Here is a 25,976-nt window from a genome sequence, read left to right as displayed (position 1 = left end):
GCATATGGTTAATTGCATGAGCTTAGTGGTGAATCCTAACCCTAAGACTCTTTTCCTATCTCTTATTCTTAGTTTAATTTATTCGCATTTTCATTTCCATTTCCATACTTTCAATTGAACTCTAGTTTAATCACTTCACCAAAAATTTTCTCTCAAACTCTCTCTCTCCTTTTCTTACCATTTCAATCTAATTAGCATTAAAGTCAAGTTAAATTCCTACACGTGTTCAATCTCTTAGGACGATCCCTTCTCACTTCATACTACATAGTATAAGTGTCTAACGGTTTATAAATGTAAACTATGATGCCGCTTCATACCATTTCCAAAACCAAAGTGTTGTGCGTTATTTTGTACACATGCTCGGGTCACATCAGGTTTCAAGTCTCGTAAGCCTAATTTAACATATACCGAGTATGGAAGAAGGTTAACACTTACTCCTAAGTCTAGAAGAGCCTGATTAATGACATGATCACCAATGATGCAAGATGTAATAGGTGAATTGGGGTCCTTAAACTTTGGAAGAGTATTGTGTTGCAAGATAGAGCTTACTTGCTCGGTTAAGACCACTTTCCTTGGTGCTTGGCTCTTATTCTTCCTCTTTTGGGTGCTAAGATCTTTCAAGAACTTGGCATAAGCCAGAATTTGCTTAATTGCATCCAAAAGCGGAAGATTAATCTTCACATGCCTAAACACATTAATAATTTCATTGGTCTTTGTCTTTTGCTTGTCAATAGAAATGGACCCTTTCAAGGCGTCAGGAAATGGAGCCTTTGGCTCAAAAACTTTCTCAAATTCTTTCTTTAAATCATTTTTAACATAAGACTTTTTCACATTATTTCAAGAACTTTTCAAATTATCTTTCAAAGCCTTTTCAACACAAGAATCTTTCACATCATTTGTCAAATTACTTTTCATCACTTTCTCATCAAGATGATCATGCACATGCAATGAAGGAGGAATAAAATATGGAACGGGATGGGTGTTAACTTTTGGTTGCACCGGTTCACTCTCTTCATTGGAAATACCTACTTTATTATCAATAACCTTCCCACTTCTCAAGGTTATCACCGCATTGATATGTTCAATTGTGTGACCTTCCGATGAGGAATGAGTCTCCACAACACATTATTGCTTTAGTGGTGCATTCAAAGGCATCTTCCCGTTCTCCCTAGCATTCAAAGTATTAGCTATTTACCCGACTTGGGTTTCTAGCTTAGCAATGGATTGAGAATGAGAATGAAGCAATTGAGTGTTCACCTTTAGAGTGCCTAAAGAGGTCAACACTTTCTCCTCAAAAGCGGGACTCCTAAAATTTCCTTGAGAATAAGATGATTGATTAGGAAAATGAGAATTTAAAAATTGATTGCCATACGATTGAAATAATGATCTAAAACCTTGGGAACCTTGGCTTTGCATTGGAGGCGGAACATACTTGCCTTAAAAACCACCTTAGGGAGGGTTTGAGCCTTCCCCTTGGTTTTTCCAAGAAAAGTTTGGATGGTTCCTCCAACTCGAATTGTAATGAGTGCCATAGGGATTATTCCCTTGGTTAACAAATGTACCATTGACTTGCTCATGGTTTTCACTTTACACATGTCCATGGGGACAATTGGAAGTAGAATGTTAAACACTAGAATAAGTCATGCATGATTCATTAGAGTTACGATGAGAATGGTTAGGGGAGGAAGGCATTTGATTCGCCAAAATTTAGTTTATCAAAAATTGATCAAACCTTTGAGATTTCATTTCGGCGACTATGTCATTGGAATTGTCAACTTGATATAAGCCAACATTCTTCTTTCCACCTAAGTTTTTGTCATTTTTAGAAGATAAATATTTATGCATTGAATTCTCACTCATGCTTTCATACAATTGCCAAACGTCATTTTCATACTTGTCAAGATAAGAACCACCCATAAATGCGTCAACCATACCTTTGTGATTATCCTGTAAACTTTCAAAGAAATATTGAACTAGTTGCCACTTGGATATGTCATGATGTGGGCACTTCCTAAGCAAGTCATTAAACCTTTCCTATACCTCATGAAACATTTCCCCATCCCTTTGAGAAAAATCACGAATGGAAGTTCTCATAGCATTGGTCTTTGATACCAGATTGTACTTTTTTAAGAATTCTTGTTGCATTTTTGCCCAGAAAGTTATCGAAAAAGGCCTAATATTGTTGAACTAATATTTTGCTTTGTCCTTAAGGGTAAACGGAAAAAGTTTGAGTCCTAACACTTCTTCTGGCATGTCTGTGTATTTCACGGTGAAATACACTTCAAGAAACTCATCCAAATACTTATAAGGTTCTTCACTTGGAAGTCCATGATAGTTGGGAAGCATTTGAATGGTTTGCGGTTTAATCTCATAGTGATGTGCTCTAAATGGGGGCAATTGAATGCATGTCGGTGCATTGTATTCATTAGGCACATAATGATCACGCAAAGCAATGGGAGGATTCAAACCCTATGGTGCTAAACGAACACCGTGATTAACTTGAACCATGGGAGGTTGTGGAGCAAAAATTGGCCGAGGCATTCCCAATGGAATTTGGCCTTGTTGTTATGGTGGGATGAATGGTCTAGGCATGCCTTATGGTACTTGGATGTTGTCATGATGCACATTAGGGTGGAGAATGCCTTGTTGGTCTATGTGACCAAGGTCCTCCACATAGTCGTCATGTTGCTCCTCCATTGATGAAATGGAGTGATGAGAACTACCTCTTCCCCTAGGATTACAAACAACCGATTCAAGATGCAAATTAGGAGGGACAAGAGTAGGATTTAATGACCTGCGACCATGCATGCACCAGCAAAACAAATAACAAGTAAATAGCAATCACTTCGCCCCTACAACAAATCAATCAACAAATCTCCACAGACAATGATCCCATACTCCCATGCTTGAACAATATGCAAAGAAAAGTAAATTGCCTCCACATGGGCTCACGATCTATCTAAGAATTTAAAAACTTGCCACCACGCGGGCCAACGATTTAACTAGAGATTGAGTTAGAAAGATCTCACAAAGGGTCCTTAAGCAACTTTAATTCATTTTTTTTTTTTTTTTTTTTTGCTTAGTTTAGCTCCTTGCTTTCAATTCTCCTTTGCTCAACTTCCTTGCTCAATTCACCTAGTCAAATAAGAACAAACACAATAAGTAACTAAATATAAAGTAAAGTAAAGATGTGATCAAAAGAGTACTAATTCCTATTTGTTTCCAAAGAAATATGGCATTGCCAATTCAATCCCCGGCAACAGCGCCAAAAACTTGGTGAGGATCGTCATCAACACTCCAAATTTGTGCAAAATAATGTGGCCAAGTTTTAAATTTATAAAAAAGCCACTACTAACTCTAACTACTAAATATAGCTAGGGTGAGTAGGGATCGTCCCAAGGGATTGTGGGCGTATTTGCAATGGAAACAATATATAGGGTGAGTAGGTCGAGTGATCAAAAGGTGGTTTGTTTGGTTGATTAAATTACTAGCTAAAACTAAGCAAGTTCAATGTAAAACAAATAATAACAAATAAATGATAGAGGGAACAAGAGAGAGAGGTCTTGGGATTTAGAGGTGACCACTAAACATCACCTTTCTAGACACTTAATGTATAATAAATGAGGGGGAAACATGTGTTGCAATACAAAGATGTGTGATTGATTGAATCAACAAGCATGGATTGACTAATTAAGTATATATTGTCTAGACAACCTAGTGAATAGTACAATATATCAAACTAAGCCATTAATCCTTCCTTTAAGCTCACAATCAACACACTAACAAGTTAGTGAATAAATCTACTTGCATTAATAAATATGGAACATCAAACAATAAGCATGGATTGTCCTCCCATCTAAGAAACTAAGGCAACTATAATACAACTAAGCTAGAAACATGGAAATTAAACTAATTAAACTAAGGGAGAGGCACAATCCATCAAGAAATGAGCATGAACTATCAAATAAACCACAAGAGTATTCTATTTAAGCATTATGCCTTGACAATCTTTAGATCCATAGCATCAATATACATAGACATGCATCAACAACACAAAAACTAGAGATAAACACATGACCATCTATTCTAGCATACATGGACATATGGATAGAATGAAATGATTAATAAGAAGTATTAAACCACACAAATCATTGTATAAACAAGATTCATATATAAATCAAGTGTCAAGACAACATTACAACACAAGTCCCCTCAAAATAAGAAGCATTAAGGTCTAGAAGGCATGCTTAGGGCTAACTCTAGCCCCAAGAAGATGTTTAGCTACTCATTGATGTAGTCATCCAACCCTCAAGGGCTATCTCCATGGTAGAAATGCTCTTCTCCTTGATAGAAACCCAAGATGAATGGAAGAACTCCCAAAATGGTGTGTCTCTAGTCTTTAGCCTCCTCTACAAGATAGATGGTATATGATGTATGATATGAAGATTAATGAATGTTGCTCTTAAAATGGCTCCAAATCCTTATATAGGAGGCTTAAGTGTCACACCCAATGGTTTGGACTCGTGTACTAGGGTCCCTTCAATGATTGCATAATGAGCCATCTTTTAATAAGCTGGATTCTATTTTAATTCGGACTTGAGGAGGCTCGATCGATCGAGTTCAGATGAGATCGATCGAACTTTGGTGAGATCGATCCAATGTTGGCGAGATTGATCCATCCTTAGCGACGCCTTTTTAGAATAAGACAAATCTGAGATATTTTTGGGATATTTTGGAAAAAAAAGGCAAAAGTGGTAGGTGGGGATAAAATTAAAAGATTTCGATCGATCTGAGGAAAGTTGGATTGATCGAAGATGGTGGAATCTTTTGGATACGGACAATGGCTTGGATCCATCTTGAAATGGCTAGATTAATCACCTCCAAATCGATCAAAGAATTGTTGAGATCGATCAAAGATACTGCTTTTTTACCACTTTACTTCCACTTTGCTCCTTTATTTCATTTAGCTTAAGATTGCTTCTTTTATGCTCTAATTAGGTTAAATTGACTTATTTTGGGGATAAGTGCCTGAAAATGGAACTAACATGAAATTAGTCTAAGGTGGAAAAATAAGATAGATAAATGTCCTAGAATACCTAAGCTTAAGGGGTTTAAATGCGGACTTTTCAACGCTCATCAATCACAACCTACCTCCTTAAAGAGATTTCGTCCCCGTAATTAGCACAACCTAAAGGGAATGAAACAAGGACTGAACACTAATTAAATCTGGAATCATGTCATCAATTCTAAAGGACAACTGATAAGCGCCGAATACTGTATATTCAAGCGCCCTAAATTGCATTAGTTAAGTCTGTTATTTGTTTAATTAAGTAGATTATCTTCATTTGTGTGTATGTATATATTTTCAGGTCCATTTTCCAAAAAAGGAGCAAAATCAAGGCTTTGTGGAGTTTTGAACATCAAAAGGCACAAGGCTGAATTTCTGGCAGCAGTGGATCCTGAACTTTGCTCGCCATTTTGACCTTGAAAACTTGGGAACTGGACTTTCCTCATAACATGAAAGATTTAGAGCTCGGAATCAGCTTTCCAAATCTTCAAACGGTTTGTCATTCGGAGCTCGGAGCAGAGAGTTATGGCCTTATTACCAGAGGTACGCAGAACTGCCTGGCAGCAATGAAATTCTGCCTTGATCTTCATTTTCGACCAACCATCCTTGCGAATTGGATCTCCACCAAAACATGAAGTATTTAAAGCTCTGAATTATCTCTCTAAATCTTCAAACATTTTGTCATTCGGAGTTCGGAGCGTAAAGTTATGGCCATTTCATCAAAGTAGGTCCGGGCGGAGCAAGGCAAGAATGGAGCATTCTGCTCCAATTTCGAGTGCTCGAGCCCTTATTTCGAGTGCTCGAAATTAGGGCAGAATTGCATTCGGGAATGGCCCATTTTCAGCCACTTGCATCTTGGGTTCCTCAATTCTAATTTCCCTCTTTAATGGTTGGTTGGAGATGTTGGTTGGTGGGGGTTTTTAGAGCCTTATCTATACAAGAGAAGGGAAGCAAGGCCACATATATCATTAAGCTTCATTTTGGGAAGATAGAGGAGAGAGAAGAGAGCAAGGAGGGGAGAGATCTTCAAGCTTGAAGAAGGGAGCACGAAAATGGAGGAGGTCTTCAAGCTTCTTCCTTCTTCCATTGCTCCTATGGGTAACTAAATCTTCTCTAGGGAGGTGATGAAGCCTCCTCTTTTGATCATGTTCTAGATTAGGCTATACTTTTGGGGACTATAATGTATAATGTATGGTAGTTTCATAGTCTAAGAGCATATTCCCTCTTATAATGAATTTTAATGTGTAAATGGTTGATGTAAGTTCATTGTCATATCTTTGATGATTCTTGGATCAATCTTATTGCTTTTATTTTCATAGTGACAATGAAAATATAGACTATGAATGTTTTTCAAGGCATGTTGATTTTGAAACTTGATATTCCATTGCTTAGGTACCTCCTTTGATGGTTTATACTTGATTCCTACCTTCATGTGCTTCACCATTTGATTGAAAGCTTGATGGTCTTTTGCTTGAGATAGTGTATTTGATTCTACACCTTAGTTTAAGTAGTTCAACTATGGTAGCTTTTGATGGATCATTCTTGTTTTGATTAAGTGAACTTCTTGATGATTATTAAGCAACAGAGTTGCTTCATATTTCTTAACCATTGCATATATGCTATTTATCCCCAAAATTTAGACCTAATCTAGCATGTACTTAGGGTGTAGTGTGGATTCATCTCCCTAGTCTTTTCTACTTGTATCTCACTTCTTCAATTTCATTGCAATCTATTGTTTTATGCATTTTAATTTCTTAGTTTAGTGACAAACACACAAACCCTCTATGAACACCCCTTATCACTCTAAAATGACTCTATACACTTAGGTTGCCATAGATTAGCGCAGTCCCAGTGGTTCGACTTACCCGACCAATAGCCCTATTTTACAATGATTCGTGCTATTGCGAAGGTTGATGTTTAGTTGATCAACCGATCAACAACTCCTAAAACCTCAAGATTAAACAAAAGAACGAGAAATCACTGAACTATGAGACACATCTCCAACTAAACCAACGTACGAATCCAAGGCCTAACAAGTCTGTGCCCTCAAGCCAATGGATCGAACTCCACGAAATCATAAAAGCAACGATATCTCCCAAGTAACAATGATCATGAACTAGGCTCCATTACAAGGAATCACACCTAAACCCACACTATCCTCAACCATACCTACTACAAAGCCACACGAGAAAAGTCACAACACTAAATCAAGGTCCTTATCATGGACAACCTAATCCTTGAAAACCTAAGTCTACCACGTAACTCACATATAAAATCCCGACAACCAAGGTCACAAATCCCCATGCGTCAATGCATGAACAATAATATAACATGAATGCCATATAATAATAAAACTCGTGATTGAAATACCGAAACAAAATACAAGCATAAAAATGTCAAATTAGGACCATGTCCCTAATCATAAAATAAACATATATAATGGACATGTCGCGATCTCAAAATAAATGTACACTACGTATGCAACTCCAATGCAACACAATATACTTATTTATGTACTTGACACTTAAGTAGCATATACTCATAAACCCAATCATACACATGTGAATGACATGATGCAAAATGACAATGTTGTACTGGAATCACCGGAGTCACATTCCGCACCTACAACAATGATGTGCTGGAATCACCGGAATCAAATTCTGCACTCACGACAAATGATATGCTGGAATCACCGGAATCAAATTTCGCACCTGTAACGAATGATGTGCTAGAATCACTGGAATCAAATCCCGCACGTGCAACAAATTAGTGCCCCTTTATACCTTATGGATAACATCTATCCATTATTCATGCAATAATGATGTACTGGAATCACCGAAATCACATTCTGCACTTGTGACAATGATTTGCTGAAATCACTAAAATCACATTCCGCACCATTCCACACCTACGACAATGATTTGCTGGAATCACCGGAATCACATTTCGCACCACAATGATTGCCCTTCTATACCCCATGAATGGCATCTACTTACTAAATAATATATAAATATGTTATGAATGACTTACTACGCACCCAATGTACTTAATACAATAAAAATGTCCAATTAGTTAAATAGACATCCAATCAAATACCTTAAAAATACATAAACACATATGCGCACAATATCCACAACGATATCATTAATGATACTAGCACAACATAAAGTATAACATATGAGAAATGCATCATTTCTATCATCAGATAAACCAACACACAGTCATATATCCTAAACATGTTTTTAAGGCAAGCTCAAAATGATAAGGCATACAAACATGTAAGAGTTACTATACAAATAACAATTTCACAAAATTAAAAGTCAAATGAAATGGCTTTCAAAAGGATAATCTCACAGAAAACATACCCCTAAAACTCGAATGAGTCCAATCTCTCACTGCGAAGAAATGAATCACCTCCTAAAACGACTATTGAAGAACAAAACAACAATGTAATGGATAGTTCCAACATTAACCATCACAAGACATCCACAAGAAGGACGTATCTCAAGATGTCAATGAGTCCGATAGGAACTCTATAGGATTCTACCAGAATCCTAACACACAACCCCAAGTCTCCAATGACAAGGAAGAGTAATTAATTGCACTAATGCAATTAATCACACGAAATCACTCACATCCTAATCGTAGCTCATAAGAGCTGTCCAAGGCAAACACAAGAAGAAGGATCCTAGTCAACACACCTATCAGTCCTTAAACCATCACTCTAAGAAGACCAAACATGAGAACCTTGTCGTTGAGGCTCACAAAAATAAACTATTCACTTTTAAAGAAGAACTCAAGTCAATCCTAACTCATTGTCCCACAACACTAGAAACGAAACCTTAAATGATGTCACCACATCAAGATCACCATGAAGCCCCCAAGAGATGATACCAACACCTCAAACACTACCACGACTACGTCACGAAACAACAGAAAATGAGACAAAATGGTGCCTCCATGGCCCACATCTTACCTCGCCAAACAAATACTACAACCCTATACTCACACGAGCCTCACTCATATCAATCATCAACCTAAAGTCTCAAAACTCCCAAACCGAAAAACAAACAAGAAGGTTCCCGTCGTGGAGACCTTACAAAAAGAGTTCATTCTACCCAAAGAAAAAATTCAAAATGACAAGGACGTGTCTAAGAATACTACGGACTCCAAGAGACAATGCCCTAGCATTAATCTCACCCAACCGAGTATGAACAATGCACAAGGTCAAATCAAGATACGTAGTAAACATAAATCTACTAAGGTCTTACGCATCACCAAAAAAAAAATCCCATGCTATCACTACAATCAGGTTAAACACGTAAAATATATTCATTTATACACATATGAACACTAAACGCTTAGCATTTAACATGGCAATAAAAACACATATTTGTACAAGTAGCGAACAATTCACATACGACATGCTTTGTCACAAGGCAAGTAGACATAAATCAAAACAACAACGCAAGTAGTAACTAGTATGCTCATAACCTAACACTAGTTAACATGCACACTTAACACTTAATCATGCTTAATAGTTAGCATACATTACAAGGCATAAAACACGTAGCATGTCCTTGCCAAACAATCAACTAGCATAGTTTGGTAAAAAGTCAACTCAAGACACTAAATATCTAACCAACTTGTATATGATCACGTCTTATGCTTTATACTTTAAAATTGAAGAATGATAAACCGATAGCATACACACATAACACATACAAATTGTCACTAGCATGCTCTTTTACAAAATGTTCTTAATAATGCATAAAGACCAAAACATAATCCAATGCAACCCATCAATGAATGCACTGACAAAACCCCATATGGCAAAGACACATAAGCACTTAAATCATATTAAGTCATGCGGTAAAAGTTTTAAACACTTAAGCACATAAGCACGTAAACATGTGAACACATCAAGGTATGTCAGCAAGAAGTATGAAATGAACCCAAACCCGTTGTCCTATGGTTTTTGAACCTTAAGCTCTGATACCACTTGTGATGACCCGAATTTCAAGAACCCGATGCATCAGTGAGTAACCCGGAACCCTAACCCGATAATAAGTCCAAAATGCGGAAGCAAGAAAAGAAAAGGGTCCCCAGAAGTGGACGCTACCTCTAAGACAACAAAGTGACCTCCCAAAAGATCATGAGTCTTGAGTAAAAAACAAATGCGGAAGTGAAACAACAGGGAAGGTCATTGGAGGCGAATGCCACCTCTAGGACGAAAAAAGATCCTCTAACAAGGTAATGATACTCAATATGAAACAAACGCGGAAGCTAAGGTCACAAAGGTTAAACGGTACCTCTCGGCACTGATGACAGTCAAGGGAATATGAACTAAGTCAAACTAGGTCATGAACGCCATAAAATGGTTCATACAAAGTCCAAAGCGTAAAATGGAAGCATAATAAAAGATTAACAAGCTGAAACCTAAGCCAAACTAGGTTTGCAAATCCAAAGGACTATCGGTCGACTGAAGGTTTATATTGGTATACTGAAATGTAATACACCTAATTTTAAAAGGATAGTCTCGGTATTTTAATTATGGTTTTTATTGCATTTGTGTTTGATTAATTGGTTATTTGCTAAATTGTTTAATTGTTTTGTTATTTATTTTATTTAATTGCTTCATTGTGTATTAATTACATTTTTTGTTTAATTGGTGGTTTAATTGAATTAATTGTATTTTTATTTTCATTAGTGTATGCTTATATAGGAAAATGTATTTAATTATTTTATTTAATTGTTTTAAATTAAGTGTTTTGTTTAATTAAATTAGCTTTTATTCTTTTGGCTGACTAGGGTTCAGTTTAGGGTTTTAATTGGACTTAGGTTTATTCATGCCTATATATATATAGAACAATACATCTACTAGGGTTAGAAAAACCCTATGTACCTAAGATATAGAGAGAAAATAGAGTGCGATTGTGAGAAAAATAGAGCAATTGCAGTGAGAGTTTAGACAGTGGATTAAAGGTCGGACCTAGTAGGAGGGAAGGTTGAGTAGTAGGAGGTTGAGTAGACAATAAACGGACGTCGTTGGAAAGCTTAGGAAGATAGCGACAAGGTTTTGATTCCAAAAGTACACAGGCAAGTTCTTTTCTTTCTCTCTCCCATTGGCCTGTGTTATGTGCATACCTAGATAGTCTTTAGGATTTTAATTGATCATTAGTTGAATCTTGCATGCTTAATATATGTTAACTTGATCATCTGTATGTGTTTTAATGTATTCTGTAATTTTTCTTGCAAACTGAAGTCCATGTTCTATGTTAATGCATAATAAATCGGTAGCGGTTTTAATCACTGTAATTAATTTCAACTGTTGTAAACAACTCATTGGGATGCTACTGGATTTATATTAGACTATTAATATCAGTTTTAAGGAAGAACGGAAGGGTAGGAAGAGGCCGAAGACGAGGCAGATGGTCAGAAACGGAGCAGAAACGGAGCAGAACTCTTAAAGGGCTAGGGAGCCGGCTCCATGGTGCTTAGAGCCTGCTCTGTTGTTTAGAGAGCAGGCTCCCTTGTTGGGCTTTGTTTGGACCCATTCCAGAACTATTTTGGGTACTATTTTAGATGCGTTTGGGATTCTGAATTGTTTTAAGGACTGGACTGAAAATTTTAAAAGTAATTTCAAGGGATTTTAAACTCTCTAATTACATAATTTGATCCATAGTGAAAATAGAAAGAACAGTATAAAAATAAACAACTTTGCATGCTTAAACGGATAGGAAGGATTAAATTGTTTAATCTTGTGTTAACAGTTTAACCGACTGTAGCATGGACTCTAAATATGATATTATACTGTATTAGAACCCACCATGCATAATTTATCTGTATATGTTAATGGTTTACACAGTGTGGAAGTTGTAAGCAATGTCGCACACTGTTGACGGATGTAAAGTATTTAGTTGCCTAAACTTATTTTAGCAACTTAAATGACTGGAGTAAGATTCCTAAATTTTGTTTTGGATGCATAATAGGGTCTTATACATACTAGATTTTATTATGTCTCTCTGGGATTTTAATTGAAGAATTATTAAAATAAATTCTGTTAATTATCTGGAGTTATATGTTGGATTATAATTGCTGAATTAAATCATTAAATTCTATCAATTATCTGGAGTTATATGTTAGATTATAATTGCTAAATTATCTCATTAAATTCTGTCAATTATCTAGAGTTATATGTTAGATTATAATTGCTGAATTCTCTCAATTATCTAGAGTTATGTGTTGGATTATAATTGCTGAATTATTTCATTAAATTCTGTTAATTATCTGGATGTTGTGGATTGTATGCACCGGTATGGGACGGTGGCATACTAGGGATGGTTTAGCTCAAAACGCTAAGACCTACCCTATTGGAATAAGGGAATGCATTGTAAAAATTTGAATCCTACTTATATTTAGGTCAGATCAACTGAGTAAGTTGAGTGACCACGTGGATTAATTGTTGTTTGTAGTTAAGTCATATCAACTGAATAAGTTGAGTGACTAACTAGATTATAAATCGTATGTCAGATCAAAAAAGAATTAAATAACATACTCTAGTTTCGGACGGACTTTATATATATGGTTATGGTACCACGAGATGAACTTGAGTCTCAGGCTCATTGGTTAGGATGCGTATATGAAGTGGATGCGTAGCTGCCTTCTATTCAGGTTGAGACCCCCTTCGTAGCCCAGTGAATGTCCCTTAGTGTGGATATATATGTATTTATGCACTAGATAGATATTGTGAGATATCTAGGATGTATCTGCGTATCAGGGCACTGTATGGATTACAGTTAGATTAGAACTTATTCGTGGGCCTGACCCACTCTTATAGTTTTCAGGTATCAGACAGTTCCAGTCTTAGGCTTGATTGTGTTGAGTAGAGACTATCATTCACTCTACCGACAACATAGGGTTTCATTCTATGTTAGATTTGGTTTTATTTCCAGTTATTTTATGTTCAGTTGGGATTTGATTTAGGGGTCCACTACATGGATTCCTGAGTTGTTCTCTTGGAGGTTTTGGAGAATTGGATTTTATAAATCTTTAAGTTTGGAGGATTTTATATTTAGTAATTCTTTCAGCTTTATTCTATTTTGTATTTCATTTTTTATATTCTATGTTCGTTTATATATTAATTGTTTGATATTCCCTCGGGTTTGGGCTTGGGCCTGATCAACTCATGTCTCGGATTCGAGGGGTATCACATGAAATGAAGTGAGAATACCAGTATCTTTTGGATTCAATTGAACAGTGTTGACAGTAGCCATTTTCATTATCAAGGCTTATTTTGGCAAACTGGATTTTCATTTTTGGCAGACCAGTATTCATCGCTTCATTTTGGCTGACCGGTATAGAACTTCGGTCGACCAGTAGTCTTTTGGATTTACAAACCTGGTTTGCAGTTAGGTTTCAGCCTGTCATTTCTCTCATTATGCTTCCATTTTACGCTTTGGACTTTATATGAGCCATTTTATGGCGTTCATGACCTAGTTTGACCTAGTTCATGTTCCCTTGATTGTCATCGGTGCCAATGGAAGATCTTTATGACCTTAGCTTCTGCGTTTGTTTCATATTGAGTATCATTACCTCGTTAGGGGATATTCCTTCGTCCTAGAGGTGGCATTCGCCTCTAGTAACCTTCCCTGTTGTTTCACTTCTGCATTCATTTTCTACTTAAGATTCATGATCTCTTGGGAGGTCACTTTGTTGTCTTATACGTAGCGTCCACCTCTAGGGACTCTTTTCTTTTACTGCTTCCATATTTCGGACTCGTTATTGGGTCAGGGTTCTAGGTTACTCGCTAACACACTAGGTTCTTAAAATTTGGGCCGTCACAGATGAACAAAGATGTTATATCGGGTGAGCATCAGCCCGATGCCAAATTGTTACAAGTCAAGAATGATTCAAAGGGTGAATCGGCCAAGAAAGGATTGGTTCCTCTAGACCAACCGACTGAGGTGGATAAAATCATTTTTGAGAAACCGCCTTTGGCTATGACATAACAGTTGAGGCCATTATATGTTAAGGTGTGGGTCGAAGGATAGCCAATCAATAAGGTGTTAGTCAAATAATGGGTCAGTTGTAAATGTCATTTCTGCAACTACTTTGAAGAAATTAGGCAAAGTCATGGATGACGTAATTCAAATCAATGTGGCCATCAGTGGTTTTAATGGGGGATCTAGTAACACAAAAGGTATTTTACCTTATTACCATTGGTGGGAAAACCTCGTTCACGACATTTTTTTTATCATTGAATCAACTGCGGCCTATAATCTCCTGTTAGGCCAAGATTGGATTCACCCCAATATGTGTATCCCATCAACGCTACATCAAATGCTGATTTTCTGGGATGAGAACAAGTTAAAAATTGTAGAGGTCGATAATAAACCCCTTGTAGCCAGGGTGTATTCAACCGAAGCTCCACTTTATGATGAAGTATGTGTACATATTAAATTTGTAAGAGTTAACAGAATGGGACGTCCAGCAACTGCGACAACGAAGAGGAACTTGGTTAGTACTGATATCAAAGAGTTGTTGACAGAGGTTGTTCGGCCAAAAGTTGATATTTTCAGGCCAAGCGTTAAAGAAATTGAAAATGTTTCTGATGGACCACAACATTCAAGATGAAAAGGAGCAGTAGGCTTTTAGGGCCACTTACATAAGACTGAAAGCATATTTGGCTAAAAAGAGATAAGCCAAAAAAGAACAACTATATTTAGAATTATCAGCCAACACGGCCGATATAATTGAAGAGGGCTTTAAAAAATTAGATGCAATCCAACTAGAGGATTAAGAGTTAGCTCCTTTCAGGATGGATGATAATAAGGCAGAGGTACAAGACCCTTTAGTTGAGAGCAATTTAGGTATCGAAAAGGATCATGGACCATTATTCATTAGTGTTTTACTTGAGCCTAATTTCCAGGCCGATTTGATTAAGTTGGCACTATGAAAAAATGCCTGGCTTAGCAAGGGAATTGGTAGAACATAGATTACTTATTAAGAAAGTTTATCAACCATACAAACAACTAGCAAAGAAGATGTCCTTAGAAGTAATACTTAAGATCAAAGAAGAAATTAAGAGACTTCTCAAAACAGGATTTATCCGAACGACTGGGTATGTAGAATGGTTATCTAACATTGTTCCAGTAATAAAGAAAAATGAAAAGCTGAGGATTTGTGTGGACTTCTGTAACTTGAATACCGCAACTCTAAAAGACGAATATCCAATGCCAGTGGCTGATCAACTTATTGATACGGCCGCTAAACATGAGATCATGTCTTTTATGGACGGTCATTCAGGTTATAATCAAAATTACATAGCAAAAGAAGATATTCCTAAAATGGCCTTCAGATGTCCTGGGCCAATTGGTACTTTTGAATGGATTGTGATGCCATTCAGCCTAAAAAAATACTGGAGAAACTTACCAAAGGGCAATGAATTCACTTTTTCATAATATGATTGGCTAATTCATGGAGGTTTATATAGACAATGTGGTTGTGAAATCATCAGCCAAAAAATAGCACTTGGAACACTTAATGAGGGCCTTTGAAAGAATAAGAATCCAGAAGTTGAAGATGAATCCTCTGAAGTGTGCTTTTAGGGTTGTACCCTGGAATTTCCTAGGATTCTTAGTACATCAACAAGGCATAGAAGTTGATCAGAATAAGGCCAGGGCTATTATAAATTCCATGGCTCTAACTAGTAAGAAGAAAGTGCAAAGATTTCTTGGCCAGGTAGGTTTTCTCAGGAGATTCATTGATAACCATGTTAGTTAAATGCATGCCTTTTCTCCTTTGTTAATGTAACGACCCAAAAGATACCGGTCGACCGGTACTAAACTTCGGTCAACCGACATGACCTCTACAGAAAAGAGTCCTACTACTAAACCTACTGTAATGCATATGAAATGTAATAGCCTTACTTGGGGCCTTGAAACTGATCTAAAACCTATCCCAACATACAATGCAAATAATATATATACAACATCCCAGAATTAACAACATCAACAACTTCCTTAAAATAGCCCATCATCATTATCCCATTCATTTAGAACATAGGAGTACCTGTCCTATATATAGTCCCATGCTCACATACCAGAATTGTACTCCAATTACATTAACTTACAATCCATAAAACATAATTACAATGACATGAGTTCATAAGTCTCCATACCGAATATATAACAAGCTAAGGTTTTACAAAAATAATGGGACTTAGATACAAAAATAACAAAATGATCTTCTAATCTAAACTAGGCCTGTGATGGTCATCCGCCACTTCCTTTTAGTGTCCTAAAAATGATAAAAATAAGGGGTGAGAACAAAGGCTCAGTAGAAGTTGCCTAAGGCGTCAACTTTGGACTCCCTTGAGCCACGCAATACATAAAGGAAAAATTGGGAACATGCATTGGGAGTCCATAAAATAATATTTGCATTTCAATCGAGCATTTATCTCAACAACACCATACATATGTCATGTATGATATGAAATGCAATGTATCCCTTCTCGTGCTCAGTTTTCACCGACCCAACTACTGATTTTCGAAAACCGCTAACTGAATTTAACAAGGCGAGATTGATAGTAACGGTACCAAATCCGGTAACCATTTCGGCCCTAATATCAAAATTTTCACGCCCTACACTAGGCCGCGCTCCCTCTAGGTCAAGCTAGCCCCGGACTCACAAAATCTAGTTCATTTTAATAGACACTTCTCCTCTTTGAAATAAAACTTCAATCACTTAAAACAAAACATTCTTTCCAAATCTTTTCCAAATCCCCTTTTCATGCCATGTCATGCAATGTAATGTTTTTCATGTTCTCAACCATCAAGATCATCAATTTAGCAATAAAAACATTATCATAGCATTCTAATCCAACAAATATAAACAAGATATTCTATAAAAATCAATTAAGATCATGGTATGTTTTGAAAATTCAATACAACAAGAATATCATTATCTCAAGTAAGGCATATACAAAAATCATCCTTAAATATGCTCAACATAAAATTATATACACAATAATATGCCATCAATTAAACATTGACACAACCCAATATAACAAAATCAATCAGTCCTTTGACACAAAGTTTATACAAATCATGTGTTAACACTTAAGGACATTCATAAAACAACAATTTTCATATCAAAGTTTATAATTCTAAAAATATAATAAAAAGAAATAAAATTTGCTCAATTAAAAAGGCAAAACTTGATGCATTATGGAGACCCCTACCTCACTAGAAGATTGAGAACACAAGAAGCCTCAAAATAGCCCAATTTTCCCCAATTTCCAAAAATCCAAAGTTACTCCAAATGGTGTTTTCTTCCTATCAATACGAATCCCTCGCTATGCTCGTCAACTTTGCCTTATTTTGCAAGATCAAATTCTCAAGAAAATAGCTAGATCTAGGCTTATAATGGTGGAATAAGAAAAAGAAACTAAGGTAGCAGAAAGAAATGGCAAGAATGAGCCGATAAGAAGTGGTCAGATAGTGACCCTAAGGTTATTTATAATGACCTTTACTAGTGGCGGCTCCCACGGCTATACAAAAATCACATTTAACATTAATACATATATATATATATATATATATATATATATATATATATATATACACACACACACACGCACACACACACACTAACCAAATCACGACCACATAAATAAACACATAACCGCATAATTGTACATCAAATAATAATGTATGAAATGCAATGGACCTGAAACACAATCCCCGTGCTCAACAACTCTGCTAACGGGTCTCACTTGGGACATCCCTGCCTGAAAAACGAAAAAATACCGAAATGGCAACCATTGTATTTCCAAGAGTCTTGAACTCAAGGAAATGCTCCAACCAACTCTCAGGACCCATCTGGTATACTACACGGTGTCCGACACACAAAACAAGACAAGGATTAAAATAATCCAGAAAATAAAAAAAAAATCCTCTAAAAATGAAAAAAAGAAAAAAAGAAAAGAAAGAGTAACATTATAGTTAAAATTGAAATCGATAAAGATCGAATTCCATTGGGATGAATCACATTAGAAGGATTTTGATAAAATAAAAGATTACTTGGCGGATCCACTTGTGGTAATGCCTCCAAGAAAGAAGTGGTCATTAAAACTTTATTTATCGGCCGCAGATAATCAATCAAAAGCATGTTGGCTCAGAACAACGAACTTGGGAATGAGCAGGATGTTTACTATTTAAGCAGAGTATTAAGTGACATTGAATGCAGCTATACATCAAGGGTGTACCAGAGGTTAAAGTGGTAGTAATGGTTAATGCATGGGAGACAAAAAGGGAGGTGACTTATTGGCAATTTGTATAACAAACGTACAATAAAAAAACACTTCATACCTATTTCATTACCAAGGGGACTAAAGAAATAAACATTATTTGATATTTGTTAGCCAAATTTGTGACAAGATAATCAAATTCATAGGAGAGTCCACTCTGGCACCACATGCTCCTGACTTTGTTATGAATAGTCAATAACTATCTATCTAGGTGTAAATAGTGAAGCATATAGAGCTCTTAGTTCGCATCACAAATTTCAGCATATTTGTGGGGAAAAAAAGAAAGCAACTCTTGGTAGTTCTTCAAAATCCAACAAATGCTATCACATTTGATCAATTACTTTGACTTACAAATCATATCCTAGCATAGTTATATATATATATAAACACACGTATTTATGGAGAGAGAATATTACTTAGTTCATCGTGGTAATCGACATAAATTGGATTGAATATGCAATTTTGGATTGAATGTGCAAAATAGATGGAAAATCCAAAAGAAAAAATAAAGAAACCCATACCAGAATCACAGATTATGTATAGAAAAATAGATGGAAATTACATCAAACCCTAGATTCGTCTTTGAGAGAGAGTAAAGGAGAGAGAGACAAAGCCTAGGTTTGACTTGATTTCACACCGAATAGAATCAGTCATCAGAGAGAAACAAAGTAGATAAGACCTCCATGTTCGCTGGTTAGAGAGAGAGAGAGTAATGTTAGTGAGATGGGTTGCCGGGTCTTCCTTCACTAGTTAGAGAGAGAGAGGGGGCCCTTTTGATGTGAGATTGGTTTTGATGCACGAATAAGTGTATTTTAGGGCCAGCAATGCTTAGATTGGGTAAGTAAATTGAAGGGGGACAATAAGGTAAATGTGCAAGAATAGTGAGAAGGATATTTTAGGCAACGCAATATGTTAAACAGTAAAAGTTCATGCCCATGTCATCTATTTAGTTAACCTCATTTTTTTGAAATTATGGGACTTTGACTCAGCCACTTAGTAAATATAGAGCCCTAAGCCCACTTATATGTAAAAATCCCTTGAAAAATCCCTAAGCCCACTTATGTGCGTTGCACATGACTTCCTAATGGCCATTTTCTAACCTATCAATGACGACAAGGACTTCTTTGCAACATTTTTTTTAAAACAATTAGGACTTATATATAAATAATAAATGATAGTGGTGTTTTATGCTCTAAATGTAATTTGCACTAAATTATATGGCTCAATCCACCTACCACTGTAACGGTGTAAAGAACAAATAAAATAAAATAAAATAAAAACTAATCTACCGTGTACATATTACCGATTTAAGGATTAAGTTGAATCTTTCAACTACAAGTGAAATAAATTGATTAATAATGATCATTATGATATCATCGTAGCCTTTAGTACACTGTTTTGGTCTAAAATATCATTTTACCCTTGGGTGTTCCCGGGTCTGGTCATAACCCTATTAGGAGTTTGGACCCCGGGTTTAGGTCGTTACATAGAGGAAAAAGAAAAAAGAGACGAAAAGAAATTTATTGTGAAAGGAAAAAAAAAAAAATGTATTTAGGGTTTGTGAATAACAAGAAGAAAGAAAAGAGGATAACGAATAATAAGAGAAAAAATAGGAGAAAGAAAGGAGAGAGATAGAGAGACCATTCGCCAGTAACAAAGCTTGGTTTGGTGGGACAACAAGAGAGTCAAAATGATCGTGCAAGGGTTCGAACCTTTAAAGTAAAATATAAGAATAAATATCTAATTGTTTGAATATAAAATTAATTTATGAAACAAGAAGTTTTTAAGTAATTATGTAATTAAACTACTCCTAATATTTACACTTCAACTCAATATAGTTTCTAAAACTTTCTTAAAAATCCCCAAATTTTGGGTCACGCGTGTTGGACAAGTATCCATGACGTGTCGGAAGCGTGTCCACGGCGTGTCCAGATATTCAAAAAAATATAAAATATTGGGAGACATATTTTGGCTTGTAAGACACATGTCTAGCCATGTCCGGCTCTGACACGAATTATTTGCCCTTTTAGGTGTGCAAGTGCTTCCTAGACATGGAATAATGAAACATTTATATTTGTCAACTCCTTACATTTTATCAACAATAATCTCATTAAATTAGCCTTGCAGAAATTATTTTTCCATCTTCAAAGTTCAAGTTAATTTAAAATTCGTAGATATTGAATTTGAAAAAAATAATTATAATTCACGCCCAAGAAAGTTTAATTTTCATTCCTAACATGGACTATAATAGTGTACATATTATTTTGTTTTCCACAAGGTAAGTAAGTATTCATGCACCGCTTTTTAATTTATTAAATTTTGTTTCTGTCCAAGTAAGTATTCACAAACAAAGCCCGTGTCGGGGCTCCAACCCAGCCATCCATCTTTAGGACAGAAAGTGATAAGCGCCGAATATTGTATATTCAAGCGCCCTAAATTGCATTAGTTAAGTTCTTTATTTGTGTATTTTATATAGATTATCTCCAATTGTATGTTTTTGCACATTTTCAGGTTAAATTGCAAAAAGGAAGCAAAAATGATGCTTTGTGGAGTTTTGAACATAGGAAGGTGCAATGCTGAATTCTGGCAGCAGTGAAATCTGGATTTGCTCACCATTTTTGACCTACCAAAAATGAGAAATGGACTTCCCTCATAACATGAAAGATTTATAGCTCTGAATCAGCTTTCTAAATCTTCAAGCGGTTAATCATTCGGAGTTTGGAGCAGAGAGTTATGATCTTCTTATTAAAGGTGCTTAGAACTGCCTGGCAGCAATGAGTTTCTGCCTTGCTCTTCAATTTCGACCAACCAGACTTGAGAATTGGATCTCCACCAAAACATAAAGTTTTTAGAGCTCTAAATCAGCTTTCCAAATCTTCAAACATTTTGTCATTCGGAGTTCGGAGCACAAAGTTATAGGCGTTTTACCAAACTAGGTCGGGGCGAGGCAAAGCAAGCATAGAGCAATCTGCTCCATTTTCGAGTGCTCGAGGCCCTATTTCGAGCACTCGAGATTCAGGCAGAATGCAGCTCGGGACTCCTCATTTTCAGCCACTTGCTTCATTGGTTTCCTCAATTTGAATCTCCCTCTTTTATGAAGTGGTTGGCAATGTTTTTGGAGGGGAGAGAGAGGACTTTGTTAAAGGATATTAGGCAACCAAAGGCCACACATATGCTATCCTTCATTTTTGGAGAAGATTAGAGGAGAGAGAAGAGAGCAAAGAGGGTGGTGTTCTTGAGTGCTACAGTAGGAGCTCGAAAATGGAGATGGATTATTCTTCTTCTTCTTCTTCTATTTTTGTATCAATGGAGAGCTAAACCTCCATCTAGGGAGGTGATGAAGCCTCCCCTTTTGTTCATGTTCTAGATTAGGTTCTATTTTGGGGATTATAATGTATAAACTTTGGTCTTTTCATAGTTTAAGAGCTTATTACTTCTTGTAATGAATATTCATGTTTAAATGATTGATGTGAGTTATTTAGCTTGTCTTGATGATTCTTACATTAGTCTTATTGCTTTTATTTTCATAGTGACAATGAAGATATTAACTATGAATGGTTTTTAAGGCATGTTGATTTTGAAACTTGATATTCCATTGCTTAGGTACCCCCTTTGATGGACTATGCTTGATTCTTACCTTCATGTGCTTCATCTTGTGATTGTATGCTTGATGGTCTTTTGCTTAAGTTAATGTATTTGATACTACACCCTAGTCTAGGTAGTTCAAATGTGTTGTCTTTTGATAGACCATTCTTGTTTTAATTTCATGAACTTTTTATTGGTTGTGAAGCAACTATGTGTTGCTACATAATTCTTGATCATTACTTATATAGTGTTTATCCCCAATTTAGTCTTGATTTAGCATGTATTTAGGGCGTAGGTGGATTCACTTCCCTAGTTTTCCCTTTTATTATCTCTAACTCTCATTTACTAGCATTCTTGTTTTATGTACACTTTAATTACTAACTTAGTGACAAACCAATCAACAACTCCTTATTACACCTTATCATTCTAAAATGACTCTAGATACTTAGGTTGCCTTAAGACTAGCGCAGTCCCAGTGGTTCGACTTACCCGTCCAATAGCCCTATTTTACAATGATTCGTGCTATTGCGAAAAGGGTTGATTTATAATTGATTTCGACCGCCGATCAATTTTTGGCGCCGTTACCGGGGACTTGCATACGGTTTAGCAACCAAAGTTTTAGCGTTAAACTTAGTGTGATTGTTAATATTGTGTTTCGTGCATATTTCTCGTGTGGTTTAACCATTTTTATGTTGTAAGATTCTAGGGACTTGACTCTCGCCGTGGGAACGCTAGCAAAGTGTAAGTCCAGAGGACCCTAGGTAAGCTTCTTGACCTTTTAGTTTCGCATTGTTATATATTATGCATGTGTTAAGCTTAGAAGTAGTTAATTTATTTGCAAGCCCTTGTTAAGGCTATATTATTGTTTTAATTTCATGTTCAAGCATCGGTCCTTGTCGTGGCCATTTATTTTCTATCTTGATAATTGAGGAGAAAGGGAACATCGTATGTGGAGTTGTGGATAATGAATTGCTTTGTTGATTATATGCTGTGCTGTTGATGTTCGGTCGTAGGTCACTCTCTCTACCCACAATCAATTCACCCATTGATATCAATTCTCTTGAAAGAACTCTTAGAAGAAACCTTAGGGAATCTACTCTTACAAGGGATCTTGAAACTGAATTTAATACAATGCGAGATAATATAGGAAATCCGGGGAATGAAAGGGCTGAAATTCCTAATATCGAGCCAATGACTCTTAGAGATCATTTCATCCCTACCACCTATGCTTCTCCTTCTTGTATAGTAATGCCAAACATCGATGCAGCTCAATATGAGATCAAATCAAGCACCATCCAAATGCTTCCATCATTTCATGGCTTTGATAATGAAGATCCATATAAGCATCTTGATGAGTTCCTTGAAATCTGTTCGACCATCCAGTTGAGAGGTTTTCCGGACAATGCACTCCATCTCCATCTTTTCCCATTCTCCCTAAAGGATAGGGCAAAATATTGGTTGAACTCCCTCGCTCCCAATTCCATTACTTCTTGGGCTCAATTGCAACAAGAATTCCTTAAGAAGTATTATCCGGTGAGTAAAACCAACCAAATGAGGCGTTCCATTCTAAGCTTTTCTCAAATTGATGGAGAACAACTCCATGAGACTTGGGAAAGGCTACAAGATCTTCTTCGGAAATGTCCTTATCATTTGATCCCAAAATGGCAATTAGTGCAAGGTTTTTATGCCGGCTTGACCGAAACCCATAGATTCATGGTTGATTCTTCTTGTGGTGGGATGTTCATGTCCAAGAATGCGGATGAGGCTTGGACCCTACTTGAGAATTTAAGCGAAAATTCACTTCAACATAATTCTCGTAGGGCTCCGACCTCAACCATTGCAAAGAACACCAACCCTTGTCAACCAAAATCAATAAGGGAGGAATCATCTCAAGTGGATGCCATAGCTCATAAATTCTACCAATTGATGGCACCACATCTTCCTCCTTCATTGTCTCAAAATTCGGCAAGCTCGGTTTGTGCTTCATGTACTAGTCCATTCCATCTCTCGGAAGATTGCCCCACACCGGAGCAATTTCCCAATCCCAACCAAGAGCAAGCTAATGCTATGTTCTCAAGGCTCGGGCATAACCCGTATTCCAATACATATAATCCGGGTTGGAGGGACCATCCGAATTTTTCGTGGAGGCAACAAGCCCCACAAAATTCCCAATTTTAAAATCAAGGGCCTCAAAATCAGCCCTCTTCTCAATATCAAGGTAGGCCTTTCCAAGTCTCTTCAAGCTACCGTCCTCCTTACAATCCAAATGTTTCCAATCAACATGCTGTGTGTCCAACTGACGAGATAGTAGCTGCAAACAAGCAAATGATGGAATCATTAAACAAGCAAATCATGGATTCCAATAAGCAACTCTTGACATCTTTGCAGCCTACTCTCTAAATGGTTCACTCCCATACTCAATCCATAGCTAAGCTCGAAAATCAAGTGGGCCAAATAGCTAACTCGGTGAATCAATTGCTTCAAAATGACAAGGGCAAGCTTCCCTCTCAACCATTTGAAAATCCTAGAGGAATGCATGTGATTGATGAAATTCCTCCTCCGAGTGGGCCGACTCATGAACAAGTTCAAGCTATCACCACCCTTCGGAGTGGTAGAGTGGTTGACAACAAGGTTGATGGAGACACAAGTGAGAAAAACCCTCCTTTGAAAAATCCAAATTCAAGCTCTTCTAATCCAAATCCAAGCTCTTCTAATCCAAATTCTTGTCCAAATACCATTCACGGAAATCCCACACATGTCACCCCAAATGTGGAAACTACTTATGAGCCAAAAGCTCCGTTTCCTCAACGTCTTCAAGAGTCGACACATTTTGGAAACAAGAATTGTAAAATTCAAGACATGTGGGAAGTTTTCAAGCAAGTGAAGATTAACTTGCCCCTCTTGGATGCAATCAAGCAAATCCCTCCCTATGCAAAATTTCTCAAAGATTTGTGCACTCAAAAGTGCACTTCTAAAAATCATTTGCTAAAAAAGGTGAGGTTGACTGAAAATGTTAGTGCTATCATTCAGCACAACACTCCTCCGAAGTATAAGGATCCGGGTGCCCCCATAATCTCTTGCGTCATTGGTGACAGGAAAATCGAGAGGGCCCTCCTTGACTTAGGAGCTAGTGTGAATTTAATTCCACATTCAGTCTACCTACAAGTTGGTTTGGGAGATCTTAAGCCGACTTCCGTGGTTTTGCAACTTGCCGACAGATCGGTCAAGCATCCACGAGGTATTCTCGAGGACGTTATCATCAAAGTGGACAAATTCTACTTCCCGGTAGATTTTGTGGTTCTTGATACGGAACCGGTCGATGACCCAAAAAAGCACATTCCCGTGATCCTTGGTAGGCCATTTTTAGCCACGGCTAATGCATTAATTAATTGCCGAACCGGGGTGATGGACATTGTTTTTGGAAACATGCAAGTCAAACTCTACATCTTTCATGCAACTCAACAACCCTCCAATGAGGATGATTGTTTTCTTGTGGATGTCATTGATGAAGTGGTCGAAGAATCTCTCCCCTTCATTCTAAGTAAAGAGCCTCTTTAAACTTGCATGTCCCATTTTGACTTCTCGAAATTTGATGTTGATCAAGCCATTCAAGAAGTCAATTCCTTGCTTAATATTAATGCGATCATGGATGTACCTCCTTGGAAAATTCCAAAAGAACCACTTCCCCAACTTTCCACTACTCCTCTGGTCCCATTATTGCTATCTCCGCCGCAACTTGAGCTTAAGCCGCTCCCGACCCATCTCAAGTATGTGTTCCTTGGTCCAAAGCAAACCCTTCCGGTCATCATTGCCTCAGACCTTCAAAAAGACCAAGAGACCAACCTTTTAGCGGTGCTCCAAGAGCATAAAGAAGCTATTGGTTGGACAGTGACAGATTTGAAAGGAATTGACCCCTCCATTTGTATGCACCGCATTCATATGGTGGATGACGCAAAGCCTACTAGAGAGGTCCAGTGCCGGTTAAATCCAAATATGAAGGAAGTGGTCATG

At 36.9% G+C, this 25,976-nt stretch overlaps 1 pseudogene; it reads left to right on the top strand.

The window, feature by feature from the left end:
- The window catches only part of LOC132296468 (uncharacterized), a 114,887-nt pseudogene that overhangs the window by 52,917 nt on the left and 35,994 nt on the right, over positions 1 to 25,976 (top strand).

Source organism: Cornus florida, unplaced genomic scaffold, assembly GCF_030987335.1.
Source record: "Cornus florida cultivar Cherokee Brave unplaced genomic scaffold, ASM3098733v1 CherokeeBrave_3.0.0_Hap2_Chr02, whole genome shotgun sequence".
Taxonomy (NCBI): domain Eukaryota; kingdom Viridiplantae; phylum Streptophyta; class Magnoliopsida; order Cornales; family Cornaceae; genus Cornus; species Cornus florida.
This window is presented reverse-complemented; position numbering and strand designations above follow the sequence as displayed.